The sequence below is a fragment of the Triticum aestivum genome, chromosome 7A (assembly GCF_018294505.1).
Source record: "Triticum aestivum cultivar Chinese Spring chromosome 7A, IWGSC CS RefSeq v2.1, whole genome shotgun sequence".
NCBI classification, from domain to species: Eukaryota; Viridiplantae; Streptophyta; class Magnoliopsida; order Poales; family Poaceae; genus Triticum; species Triticum aestivum.
This window is the reverse complement of record NC_057812.1, coordinates 602,503,200-602,518,421: the sequence shown is the minus strand read 5'-3', so window position 1 is coordinate 602,518,421 and position 15,222 is coordinate 602,503,200.

Here is a 15,222-nt window from a genome sequence, read left to right as displayed (position 1 = left end):
ACATTCATCCGCCACAAGGCGGGCACCCGCAAGAACATCCTTGTAATAGTTCTCGGGCTTGCGATGCTCCTTCCCCGGTGGCGGCCCGTCCTTCACAAGCTTCTCACCGTCCAGCTTACCCCAGTGCACCTTTGCACGGGCAAGGGCCCGACGGGCACCTTCGATGTAGACGGAGCACTTGATGACCTCGAGCCTTGGACAGGCCTCCACCAGCCGCCGCACCAGCCCGAAGTAGCTCCCAGGCAGGGCCTCCCTGGGCCACAGCCGAACTATGAAGCCCTTCATGGACTGTTCGGCCGCCTTGTGGAGGTCGACCAGCTGTTTCAGCTGGTCGCTCAAGGGCACAGGGTGTCCGGCCTCAGCATACTGAGACCAGAACACCTTCTCCGTCGAGCTGCCCTCTTCAGCTCGGTAGAATGCGGCGGCGTCGGATACGCTGCAGGGAAGATCTGCGAATGCCCCTAGAGAACTCCGGATTCGGGTAAGTAACAAGTAGTTTACTTTTATATTTCTGCTTTGCATAAAGAATGCCTTACCCGCTGCTATCTTCTTAATCTCCTCCAACTCTTGGAGGGCCTTTTGGGCTTCAGCCTTGGCAGACTTGGCAGTCTCAAGGGCCGCCGCGAGCTCGGACGCTTGGGTCTTTGACTCAAGCTCCAAACTCTCATGTTTTTTCATGAGAGCCTGAAGCTCTTGCTGCACCTCGCTGACCTGAGCCCCAAGTTTCTCTCGCTCGGTGCGCTCCGTAGCCGTTTTCTTTTCGGCCTCGGACAGCGCCTGCTTGAGGGTCGCCACCTCAGTCGTGGCCCCTATAATAAGCAGTGCAATCCTGTTATTTTTTGCAATCACGCCTCTCTATAGGCACTTTTTCTGTAAGGTATTTCCTACCTTCTTTTTCATTGAGCTGCCGCTTGGCAAGGTCGAGCTCTTGCTCGGTCCGCTTGAGGTCCTGTTTCAGGACACCCACCTCCGCAGTCAGTGCGGCGGTGGATAGCAGTGAACCCTGCACACGCATATTGACTCTTTATTGTTAGACTCCTGCAAAATTTACTAGATCCTCTATTCGGCTTTTCTTTCCGAACGCCAAACAGAGCATCAGGGGCTACTGTCTATGCGGTTATATTTTTACATATTTTTACTTACCTCGAAGCCCGTTAGGAGGCTAGCGCAAGCTTCACTCAGTCCGCTCTTGGCGGACTGAACCTTCTGGATCACCGTACTCATAATGGTACGGTGCTCCTCGTCGATGGAGGCACCGTCAAGCACCTCGAGCAGATTGTCCGGCACCTCCGGTTGGACGGAGGCTGCTGGCTCAGAAGGCTTGCTCCTCTTGGAAGGAGTTCACCTACCGCGGTCCGGAACTGTTGAAGATTCCGGGCGCGGTGTCCGGCACAAAGCCGGACTTGGAGCCCTTGGGGGTCTTGTCTCCTTTACTCCTGGGGTCCGGGAGGTCGCCCTGCGGCTCCTCCAGGACCACCTCCTCCTACCCCAAAGCTCGTTGTGACGCCACTTCGGCGTCATCCGCAGAGCGGGGTGAGACAGCGGGCGGAACTGAGTTCACGTTCGATGAATCCAGGGAGCCGCTCGACGACTCATTGAGTTCGTCCCGGGGCGGGCTGCATAATTATGTTCGACATTAGGGAAAGCTGTGCAACAAAGGAACATCATGAGTTATTCTGATATCCGAACTTACGATTTTGCCGGACGCTTGTCCCGGTTTGGCCACTCCTCTTTGCCCTCTTCGGCGTTGGGGGCGTAGTCCGGCGGAGGGGTCTTCCTTTTGCTAGACCCCTCGGCCTCCCCCATTGGGGCGGCCTTCCTCTTCTCTCCTCCCTCCGCTAGAGGGGGAGAGTTTTGTTCTTCCTCCTCCTCGTTTTCACGGGAAGAGGGCGTCTCAGACTTGTCGGACGACGAGTCCGACACCACCATATGCCGGGAACTCTTTCGAGTCCCCGTGGCCTTCTTCTTCTTGGCCTTCTTCTCCGGCACCACATAAGGTGCCGGAACTAGCAGCTTCGCTAGTAGAGCGGGGGCTGGGTCTTCGGGCAAGGGAACCGGATAGTTAATCGATCCGGACTTCGCCCGCCAAGCCTGTCAAAGGTAAGGGAGCTTAGATCTCGCATAGAGTCAAACTATGAAAAAACTTAACATCCTGTAAAAGGTGAAAATAGCTTACCTCGCTAGCATGACGCTGCGAGCTGTATCCGTGGTCCTCGGAAGGGGATGTGGGAGCCTCGGCGCCTTTGGTTAGCACCTTCCAGACATCTTCATACATCGTGTCGAAGAGCCTGTTAAGGGTTTGGTGCTGCGCCGGGTTGAACTCTCACAGATTAAAGCCCCGTTGTTGAGACGGGAGGATCCGGCGGACGAGCATAACCTAGACTACATTGACGAGCTTGATCGGCTTGCTCACCAGGGACTGGATGCATGTCTGCAGTCCGGTCACCTCTTTTTCGTCGCCCCACGATAGGCCCGTTTCTTTCCAGGACATAAGCCGCATGGGGGGTCCGGATCGGAACTTGGGGGTTGCGATCCATTTCGGATCGCGCGGGTCGGTGATGTAAAACCACCACGATTGGCACCCCTTCAGGGTCTCCATGAAGGAGCCCTCGAGACATAGGATGTTGGCCATCTTGCCTGACATGGCGGCTCCGCATTCCTCCTGGCTACCGCGCACCACCTTGGGCTTGACATTGAAGGTCTTGAGCCAGAGGCCGAAATGGGGGCGGATGCAGAGGAAGGCCTCGCACACGATGATGAACGCCGAGATGTTGAGGACGAAGTTCGGGGCCAGATCATGGAAATCCAGGCCAGAGTAAAACATGAGCCCCCGGACAAATGGGTGGAGTGGAAAACCCAGTCCGCGGAGGAAGTGGGGAAGGAATACTACCCTCTCATGGGGCCTTGGGGTGGGGAGAAGCTGCCCCTCCTCGGGAAGCCGGTGCGCGATGTCTTTGGACAAGTATCCGGCCTTCCTTAGCTTTTTGACATGGCCCTCCGTGATGGAGGAGACCATCCACTTTCCTCCCGCTCCGGACATTGCTGGAGAAGGTTGAGGTGGGAAGTGCGGGCTTGGGCGCTGGAGCTCGAGTGCGCAGGAGATGGATAGGCAAAAGAGGAAGAAGGCGTAGGTAAAAGGGTGGATCCTTATCCCCTTATATGGGCGGATGCGGTTGTGCGTCCCCACCAGCCTAGTAAAACTTGCTTGCCTCCCAAGCACCATGATAAATGGCGCGGTTGGGTTACCCACGTCCGTATTGATGAGAATCCCATAAAGGGGGGTACACGATCTCTGCTTTGACAAGACGTGCCAAGGAAACCGCCTCGCAAAACATGCTGAGGTGGAAAAGTAAAAACGATTCGAGTAAAGGACTTGGCCGTAGTGTGATGACGCACTGCGGAATACGTCAGCAGATTTGATTTGTGTCAATATTATTCTCTCTATGGCAATATGTGGAAACTTATTTTGCAGAGCCGGACACTACTCTTGGTGTTTACAATCTTCTACGAAGGACTTGGAGGAGGAACCCGCCTTGCAATGCCGAAGACAATTTGCGTGCCGTACTCGTCGTCATTGAAGCCTAGTTCAGGGGCTACTGAGGGAGTCCTGGATTAGGGGGTGTTTGGGTAGCCGGACTATACCTTCAGCCGGACTCCTGGACTATGAAGATACAAGATTGAAGACTTCGTCCCGTGTCCGGATGGGACTTTCCTTGGCGTGGAAGGCAAGCTTGGCAATGCGGATATTCAAGATCTCCTACCATTGTAACCGACTTTATGTAACCCTAACCCTATCCGGTGTCTATATAAACCGGAGGGTTGTAGTCCATAGGCAATCAACTCCATACACAACAATCATACCATAGGCTAGCTTCTAGGGTTTAGCCTCCTTGATCTCGTGGTAGATCTACTCTTGTACTACCCATATCATCAATATTAATCAAGAAGGAGTAGGGTATTACCTCCATCGAGAGGGCCCGAACCTGGGTAAAAAACATCTTGTCACTTGTCTCCTGTTACCATCCAGCCTTGACGCACAGTTCGGGACCCCCTACCCAAGATCTGCCGGTTTTTACACCGACATTGGTGCTCATACTTTTTCATTGTATCATCCATGGTAGTTTATTTTCCTTTTAAACTTTCCTCTTGTGTGTTTGAAAAACCTTAAGAAAAAACAAAAAATTAGTTGTAGCTTTTAGTTAGTTTACTTTCCATGCTTGTAGTAATTAAAAAGGAAAAACCAAAAAGATTTCTCGTTGTTCTTTTGCTTGTTGGGAGCTTTCCCGTGTAAATAGTTTTATTTCTTTTCTTTCCTTTGGGGGTCGAGAGGAGAAGACCATAATGAAAATGTTGAGTGGCTCTCATATGCATTATTGATGATCTAACAAAGAGCCCATATTACCTTGTCTTCACTCTTGAACTGAATGCTTGCAGATTCCAGCTTAGTCCAATGCACGTGTACTATTATTATTTTCCACACTATTTGGTCGTGCAAGTGAAAGGCAATAAGGACGATATATGATGAAATGACTGAGCTGAGAAAAGCTGGTATGAACTCAACCTCTCTTATTTTTTGTAAATATGATTAGTTCATCATTCCTGATTCAGCCTATTATGAATGAAACATGTTTGCAATGAAAATTAGAGATTATAGTTGCTTATGCCATGCTTAATTAGCTAGGAGTTTATAATGGTTTACCTTGCGTGCCAACATGCTATTAAAATGGTTGTGATGTGGTATGATGGGGTAGTATCTTCCTTTGAACGATTCGAGTGGCTTGACTTGGCACATGTTCACGCATGTAGTTGAAACAAAATCAACATGGCCTCTACGATATTTATGCTCATGGTGCATTATATCCTACTCATGCTTGCATTCAGTGTTGATTAATTTTAATGCATGTTCATGATTGTTGTCGCTCTCTAGCTGGTCGCTTCCCAGTCTGTTTCTAGCCTTCACTTGTACTAAGCGGGAATACTGCCTGTGCATCCAATTCCATAAACCCCAAAGTTTTGCCATATGAGTCCACCATACCTTCCTATATACGGTATCTACCTGCCGTTCCAAGTAAATTTGTATGTGCCAAACTCTAAACCTTCAAATAAACATTCTATTTTGTATGCTCGAATAGATCATGTATCAACTAGGGCTGTCTGTATCCTCCATGCTAGGCGGGTTATTCTCAAGAGGAGTGGACTCCGCTCCTCATTCACGAGAAAATGGCTGGTCACTGGGATGCCCAGTCCCATAGTTTGAGGACTTCATGTATTCACTATGTGTTAATGCTTTGGTCCGGTACTCTATTAAAAGGAGACCTTAATATCCCTTAGTTTCCAATAGGACCCCGCTGCCGCGGGAGGGTAGGATAAAAGATGTCATGCAAGTTCTTTCCCATGTATGACTATATTCGGAATACATGCCTACATTACATTGATGAACTGGAGCTAGTTTTGTGTCACCCTATGTTATAACTGTTGCATGATCAAGCACATCCGACATAATTATCCATCACTGATCCAATGCCTACAAGATTTTCATATATTGTTCTTCGCTTATTTACTTTTCCGTTGCTACTGTTACAATCACTATAAAACCAAAAATATTACTTTTGCTACCGTTACCACCACTATCATATTACTTTTCTACTAAATACTTTGCTGCAGATACTAAGTTTCCAGGTGTGGTTGAATTCACAACTCAGCTGCTAATACTTGAGAATATTCTTTGGCTCCCCTTGTGTCGAATCAATAAATTTGGGTTGAATACTCTACCCTCGAAAACTGGTCCGATCCCCTATACTTGTGGGTTATCAACATCCAATGTCCATGGTCAGGAAACTACAACCATCTATTGATCAATGAGCTAGTCAACTAGAGGCTCACTAGGGACACATTGTGATCTATGTATTCACACATGTATTACGGTTTTCGATTAATACAATTATAGCATGAACAATAGACAATTATCATGAACAAGGAAATATAATAATAACCATTTTATTATTGCCTCTAGGGCATATTTCCAACAGGGAGCACCGTCGGAGAGGGAGACAGGGGAGCCGGAGATGTCAAGTAGCTCGCTGGGGTACTTGTCGGCCACGAACGCATCGGATATGCGCATCGCAGCGAAGGAGGCGGCGATAGCGTCGATGACATCGTCCGCCAGCGTGACGGGATCGTCGAAGTCGGAGAGGAGCCCCGTCTGGAACATGTCTCCGGCCGGGACCTCGACCAGCCCCACGGTGGGCGCCAACTGTTGTGGTGGGTGCACGATAGATGCCAAGGGATGGCTAAAGAGAGGAGAAGGATATAGGGCACTGGTGGGCTCTAGAGGAGAGGTCGGCATGAGCGAGGAAGGGACACAAGACATACCCAGGTTCCGGGCTCTCTAGAGAGATAACACCCCTAGCCCTGCCGAGTGTAGTTTGTTCGTAATAGTACAGAGTTGTGATACGTCTCCAACGTATTTATAATTTTTGATTATTCCATGCTATTATATTATCTGTTTTGGATGTTAATGGGATTATTTATACACTTTTATATTATTTTTGGGACTAACCTACTAACCCAAGGCCAAGTGCAAATTACTATTTTTTTTGCCTATTTCAGTGTTCCGCAGAAAAGGAATATCAAACGGAATCCAAACGGAACAAAACCTTTGGGAGAGTTATTTTTTTTGGAAAAACGTGATTCAGGGGACTTGGAGTGGACATCAAGCAACCAACGAGGAGGCCATGAGGCAGGGGCGCGCCCTCCCCCCTCGTGGCTCCACCGACCTACTTCTTCCTCCTATACATATATTCATATACTCCGAAAACAACCAGGAGCAGCACAAAACCCTATTTCCACCACCGCAACCTTCTGTACCCAAGAGATCCCATCTTGGGGCCTATTCCGGAGGTCCGCCTGTTGGGGATATTACTATTAAGTATAAACCGTTCATGAGGGGTCGGGTTATGCCCACAAGGAGTTAGTCATGTTCGAAGCCCATGAAGACAAGAGTTATGGCGCTTTACAGAGGAGATCTACATGAAGGCCCAGGGCCCAAAGGCGGATTAGGGCCCGTAGATATAAACCGCCATATGATATGCAACTTATGTTGTAAGGCAAGGAAAGGTAGAAACCGAGCTGGGCACATGTATGAGCCGGCCTCGGGATTCTGTAAACCGTCGGGCGTCAACCTGTGTATATAAAGGGACGACCCGGCAGCGGTTTAGGGGCAACAAACAATAACTCAAGAGCCAGGCAAAGCGGATTCGCTCCCTGGTCATCGAAACCCTAGCAATTCCATCACAACTAGACATAGGCTTTTACCTTCACCGTAAGGGTCTGAACCAGTATAATCCCTTGCGTCCCTTGTCCATTTTAACCCCTTCAAGCTAACCCGTTATGATGGCTCCACGACTAAGTCCTTTCACTAGGACATATGCCGTGACAATTCCACGACAGTTGACGCCCACCGTGGGGCTATCGCATGATGGTTTCGAGTTCTTGAGGGGCAGCTTCGAAGGACTCAAAGGATACGTTGTGGGCCGGATGACCAAGAGTCATCGCGGCAAGCTCTACATCGACGACGCAAGCTGGGGCCCCCAAGGCTGGCTCGATTGAGTATGGGTACCGGGTCCCCTTTGGCGGAATACATGTCTTCATTGGCAAGATCGGTAAACCGGGCCCTGAATCGGACATCTGCACTGACATCGTCGAGACGGCTCAGTGTGCAAGACCTGCCCGCGTTCAGCCTGCCTTCGTGGGAGTGATCCACGGAGCGGAATCTGAGGATAGATCGGTATCTGGTGGTGAAACCATCGTCTACTCTGATGGCAAGTCTTCAACCGGAGAGACCGAGTCGCTATATCAGCTGCATGATGGCCGGATTAGTGGTGGTTCCGATGGCAACAGTATTCCGGACCTCCCTGATCCTCCGAGCCGAGTTGCGATCTTCATGGCCGGTACACAATCGGTGCAGCATTCTTCTACCGCCGCAGCGATGACTTCTGGTTCAGCAGCGGCAACACCAGCTGGGGCAGGAGGCCCCGCGCCAGTGCCAGTTCAGGTTTTGTCTGATTTATTCGACACTTTAGCGACATTGCAGGCGGCTGAGGTTAACGCAGCGAATCAGGATCAGCATAACGCGGAGATTGCAAAAGTGAAGGATCAGATAGCTCAAGCTCAGGTAGATCTGGCAGTGGAGAACACCAGGATGGCCACAGAGCGGGCCGAGTTAGAGGCACATGCTTATAGGCTTATGGTGGATCAAAGCGCATCAGAGGACATCATGAGGAGAAGGTACCGGTCTCACCTGCCTCCTGTTTATGAGGGAAGGAATCTCTTCAACACGCCAGGGGCAGGAACCAGCAACCAGCCAGTGGTAAACCGGGTGGAGGCGCCTGGAATGGGGGCGCCGGTTCAGCCGCGCGCGACGGATACGCCTTGTCAGAACAATGTCCCATCACAACACGTATCAACGCCTTTGGGTCATTACTCTAATCTGTTGGATAACATCGTCGCCGCCGCTTCACGATTGGCAGCTCTCCCGATCGAGGGCGAGTCTGTAGTAGCAGTTGAAACACGACAGGCTAGAGAGCTCCTTCAGACGGCTTTGACCCAACAGCAGGCTTATTCGCACAGTCGTGAGAGGATTCATTCCACCCCCCGCCCAAGTCGGAGCTATAGCAGGCATATTGATGAACCGGCCGTATCAAGCAGTGCGCGAAACCATAACCCGCCACAAGGGCATAACCCAGCGGGTGGTGGTGCTAATGCCCAAGATGTGGTGGATCACGGTCGGGCACGTCGAGAAGCCGAGTTAGCAGCGCAGTATGCGACTCATCAGCTTACTCCGGTTCGTCCAACTACTTCGGTGGAGCCAGGCGTGGTTTTCAGTTCTCTGGGGGTGTCGTGTCTTACCCCGGCCCTACGTAACGTGCGGCTGCCCTAGAACTTCAAGGGTCCTCGTAAGGTGCCCAATTACACTGCCGATTTACCCCCTGAGTCATGGGTCGAGAGCTATGAGATGGCGATGGAGATGCTGGACGTGGATGATGCGGCATGTGCTAAGTACTTCACCATGATGTTGGAAGGAACAACTTGCACTTGGTTAAAAAGTTTACCAGTTAACTCCATTGGGTCATGGGCCGAGTTAAAAAGCCAGTTTATCCGGAATTTCAAAGATACGTGCAAGCAGCCCATGTCAATTGTGGACTTAGCCGCCTGTGTTCTAGAGGAAGGGGAGTCTACAACCCATTGGGTGAAGCGGGTATCAACTATTTTGCATTCATCAGACCGCATCAATGCTGACACGACAGTCTTAACATTAGAAAGCAACTGCCGTTTTATGCCTTTGAAGCTGAAGTTGGGAAGGCTCAAGCGTCACTGCAATGACATGTCCACGCTTATGGAAGCCCTAGTTAAGTATGCCAATTCAGATAGTACCAAGGACCCTGAGTCTGAGGATGAAAAGACGGGGAAGGGAAAGAAGAATGGCAGTACCAAGGGGCAGCAGCATAACCCGGCGGGTCATGGAAACAACGGTAAGCGCGAGGTGGATAACAACTTGGATTTTGTGGCTAACACCAACATCCAGGATAATGGTCAATGCCGCAAGGGTAAACCGCCCCAGCGGGGTAGAGATTCAGGTCCCAATCTTGAACGCCTGTTAAATGAGCCTTGCCCAAAGCATTGGCCATGAGAGAGGCCAGCTATGCACCTTTGGAAGGATTGTTTCATCATGCAGGAGTTTAAAAATTCAAGTTCTTTCCAATACGACCAGGGACAGCCCGGCAGTTCAGGAGGTGGTTCTCATGGGCCGAGTTATGGTGGAGACGGCTCCGGTTCAGGATTTCAAGGCAATCAAATGGGACATGGAAATCAAGGCAGTCAGGGTAACCAGGGCGGTTATAATCATCAGGGGGTCAGCAGCAACAACAATCTGGTTATCAGAGTAATCCGAAGCAGTTGAATAGTGGGCAGTACCATGTTTTCACCACTAGCTTATGTAAGCGCGATCAGAATCTGCATAAGAGGGCAGTAAACTCCGTTGAACCGGTGGTGCCCCATTATCTGCGCTGGTCAGAATAACCCATTTTGTGGAGTCGAGAGGATCATCCACCCCGGGTTGATAATTCTGGTCATCTGGCCTTAGTGGTGGCACCTCAGGTTGGGGGGTATAAGTTCACCAAGGTACTCATGGATGGAGGGAGCAGTATCAATATCCTTTACTATGAAACCTTCCGTCGCATGGGGTTGACAGATAAGAATCTTAAACCGTTGAACACCATTTTTCATGGTGTGGTGCCTCGTAAATCGGCGTACCCAGTTGGTAAGATAGCTCTAGAGGTGGCTTTTGGAGACGATCGTGATTCAAGATCAGAAACATAGACTTTTGAAGTGGTGAAAATCAAGAGCCCAAATCACGCCCTGTTTGGACGGCCGGACTATGCTAAGTTCATGGCAAGGCCTTGTTATGTTTTTTTGCAGCTTAAGATGCCGAGTCATAAGGGGACCATCACAGTGCATGGGAGCTGGAAGATTGCTTTGGAATGTGAAGAAGGTGACACGGCCTATGCTGAGTCGGTTTGTGCAACAGAGGAGTTGAAATTTTACAAAGACAATGTTGATCCGGCAGATATGACTTCTCTGAAAAAGCCAACTACAGAGCATGATCCATCTTTGAAGTTTAAATCGGCTGATGAGACTAAGTTGGTTGACTTTGTTCCTGGCGATTCATCCAGGCAGTTTAGCATCAGCGCTAACCTGGATCCGAAATAGGAAAGCGCGCTCATCGAGTTCATCCATGAGAACAGGGACATCTTTGCATGGAAGCCTTCTGACATGCCAGGTGTACCAAGGGAACTCACTGAGCGCACTCTTAATATAGATCCTAACTTTAAACCGGTCAGGCAGTTTCTCTGCCACTTCAATGAGGAAAGGCGCAAGCCTATTAGTGAGGAGGTAGCCCGGCTTTTGGCAGCAGGGTTCATTTTGGAGGTTTTTCACCCTGAGTGGCTAGCTAATCCGGTGCTGGTACTTAAGAAAAATGGCACTTGGCGTATGTGTGTGGACTACACAGATCTGAACAAGGCCTGTTCGGCTGATCCCTTTGCTCTCCCTCGTATTGATCAAATCATTGATGCTACGGCAGGTTGTGACCGTTTGTGTTTTCTGGACGCTTATTCTGGTTATCATCCGATTAAAATGGCAGTTAAGGACCATGAGAAGACAACTTTCATAACTCCCTTTGGAGCCTTCTGCTATGTATCTATGCCTTTTGGGCTCAAGAGTGCCCAGGCGACTTATCAGCGCTGTGTACAGAATTGTCTTCATAATCAGATTGGGCGCAATGTTCATGCTTATGTGGACGATAGGTGAAGTCCAGAAAGGAGGAAACATTGATAGGTGACTTGAAGGAGACTTTTGATAACCTTCGGGTTTATAAGATGATGCTTAATCCGGCCAAATGTGTCTTTGGTGTACCGGCAGGCAAGCTTTTGGGCTTGCTAGTGTCTAACAGGGGCATTGAAGCTAATCCCGAGAAGGTCACAGCTATTACGTCTCTGGCTAGACCGGCGTGTATTAACGATGTTCAGCGGCTGGTGGGTCGTATTGCAACATTGAGCCGGTTTATCAGCCGTTTTGGAGAAAAAGCAATCCCTCAGATGATGAAAAAGACAGACCATTTCGTCTGGAGTGATGCTGCCAATGAAGCCTTTGAGAGTTTAAAACAGCAACTAGCTGAGCTGCCTATCCTTGCTGCTCCTGTTGATAAAGAGCCCCTGCTGTTATATGTGGCAGCTAATGCCCGAGCTGTTAGTGTGGCTATTGTGGTAGAGCGCAAGGAGGCCGGAAAGGAGTATCCGGTTCAACGGCCGGTTTATTACATTAGTGAGGTACTGACTAAGTCCAAGCAGAGGTACCCACATTGGCAGAAGCTGGTGTATGGGGTTTTCATGGCAAGCCGGAAGCTCAAGCATTATTTTCAGGGTCATCCTATCATGGTGGTCAGTTCTGCCCCCTTGGGGGATATCATCCAAAATAGGGAAGCCACTGGCCGGGTCGCTAAGTGCGCTATTGAGCTTGGACCTCATGGGTTAAAGTATATGCCTCGCACAACAATCAAATCCCAAGCACTTGTGGACTTCATCAATGATTGAACAGAGTTGCAGGCACCGGAGGAAAAGCCAAATAACACTTATCGGACTATTCATTTTGATGGGTCCAGACAGTTCGAGGGCTCGGGGGCTGGAGTCATATTAACTTCCCCATGATGTGATAAGTTTTGTTATGTTCTCCATTTAATGGTCCCTTGCACTAACAATGTAGCTGAATATGAGGCCTTACTCCATGGTCTTCGGATGGCTAAGGAGATGAATTTAAGCCGGGTTAAGTGCTTTGGTGACTTGGACCTGGTAGCTCAACAGGTGTCTGGCACTTGGGATTCCAAGGATCCACTCATGGCGGCGTATCGACGAGAGGTGGACATAGTGGCTGGTCATTTCAAGGGTTATCAGGTCGACCATATAGACTAGCGAAAGAATGAAGCGACGGACGCTTTAAGTTGCTTAGGCTCTCAACATAAACCGGTGCTACCCAATGTCTTTCTGGATGTGCTACATAATCCGTCAATCAAGATACCTACAGAGGATGATTTGGCTATTCCTGACCCGGGGGTTCAATTGGTGGCAGCTCTTCACGTTATCCCTTATTGGACAGTCCCATACCTAGCGTACATGAACTGGGGCGAGTTACCAGAGGATGAAGACTTGGCCAGACAGATAATCCGGCGATCCAAATCAATGACCATTATCAATGGGGAGTTACATCATTGCAGTGTAACAGGGGCGTTTCAGCGTTGTGTGTCTCCTCAAGAAGGCTGTGAGATTTTGCGTGAGATCCACGAAGGAGATTGTGGTCACCATGCTGGTTCAAAATCCTTGGTAGCTAAGGATTTTTGCCACGGCTTCTATTGATTGACGGCTCATGCTGATGCTGAGGATTTGGTAAAGAGATGTGACGGTTGTCAGAAGTTTGCACGCCGTGCTCATGTTCCCTCTCAAGAATTAAGGATGATTCCAACCACTTGGCTGTTTGCAACTTGGGGGCTGGATATGGTTGGGCCCTTTAAGAGTTCCAAGGACAAGAAAACCCACCTACTGGTGGCGGTTGATAAGTTCACCAAGTGGGTAGAGGCAGAGCCAGTCAGTAAGTGTGATGCAGCCACAGCGGTTCAATTCATCAAAAAGGTGATCTTCTGTTTTGGTTTTCCACACAGCATCATAACCGATAATGGTACTAATCTATCCAAGGGTGCTATGGAAGAATTTTGTCAATGTGAGCACATTCGGCTTGACGTGTCATCAGTGGCTCACCCCCAATCTAATGGTCAAGAAGAGAGAGCCAATCAAGAGATTTTGAGAGGCATCAAGCCCCGGCTTATGGTTCCTTTAAAGCGGACGTCGGGTTGTTGGGTGGAGGAGTTACCTTCCTTGTTCTGGAGTATCAATACCACACCAAACAGATCTACAGGTTACATGCCTTTCTTCATGGTCTACGGAGCAGAGGCGGTTCTCCCTAGTGACATCCGTCATGACTCGCCCCGTGTGGCGGCTTATGTTGAGGGTGATAATGAGAAAGCACGTCAGGAATCACTGGACCTGTTAGATGAGGAGCGTGATCTTGCAGTGGCTCGTTCGGCGATTTACTAGCAAGACCTGTGTCGTTATCACAACCACCGGGTTAAAACCAGAACCTTTCAAGAAGGTGATTTGGTGCTCCGGCTCATCCAGGATCAGACTGATATGCACAAGTTGTCCCCACCTTGGGAAGGACCTTTTGTGGTCAGCAAAAATCTGCACAACGGATCATACTACCTTATCGATGTTCGACAGCACAAAGACTCAGGTAAATCGGAGGAGGAGACCCAACAACCATGGAATATAGCTCATCTTCGGCCTTACTATACTTGAGCCATAGGCTCTTCTTATGTACATAATTATGACAATGTATATATTATGATCAATATAATAAACCGGGGCCTCAACTAAAGTGGGGTCTCTGTTGTTTTTATTACATCATGTGTGGTTACATGGGGGCTTCTATTTATAAAACAGAGTTCTATTTCCCATTGATCCGGCTTATGAGGGCACATAGCTTGGTCGTATTCGACCCATAGCTACACCTCTTGATCGGCGTAAGGCCACCAGGGAAATCACTTGGGGGCTTGGTCGTATTTGAACCATAGCTACACCTCTTGATCGGCTTAAGGCCAAACGGAAATCATGTGGGGCCAAAGAGAGTGTTGCAATAGCACAACTCAAACATAGGCACCCACAGAGCACAGCTCAAATGTTGCTTGGGGGCTCTTTGCTTCTCAAAGAACAAAGAGCTTACACCTTTGCAATAGGCTATCAAGCCAGAATTGGAAGCCAGGTGTATTCACCAAAAACCCCGGGTTATCCTGCCTTTTTTAAGTAAGCCACTCTGTCCAGGTAAACCTGGTATGACCCACCGAACATTTGACAAGTCCATCTCATAGACCCTAAACTTGTCAAAGTTAAAACGACGATTGGTTAATGATTGAGATCCATATTAAAAGGCTTCGAAAAATGGTTTAACTCAGTGGCCTGGCAGTCCATGAAAAGCCTCGATTTAGGACCTAACATCCCATGAAAAGCCTTGCATGTTCTTTTTTTGTGTTTTTATTTGACAAGTTTTTCTCCTTTGGTGAGATTTCAATATCTTATGATAAACCAACGTTTTATTGACCCGGGCTGGCTTTCAACGATAAGTTGTTAGTACATGATCAATTATAATTCGGCGCTTATTGACCCGGTCTGGTTTTGACTACAAGTCACCAGTATTATATGTGGATACACCGGTGTTTATTATAACCCGGTATGGTTTTATCATAAATTGGCAACACATGAAAGGAGTTATCAATACTCAAGATTGGGGTTATCACCCTAAATATACAAAGGTTAGTCAACCAACAGTGTCATTCAATATCACAGGTATCATCTCTTTCATCTTTGATAATTTTCAAGGTACAACCTTGGTTATAAACCCCGGGTATATATTTGGGCATCATGACCCGTCCAGCGGTAAACCGCTAGGACACTTTCAAACTTCTTGTATGCAGGAACAATTTGAATAACACCGCTATGGACTATGAGCATAATATATCCTAAAGCATGGTGGATTCACAAAATCAGGTAAAATAAGTATGCA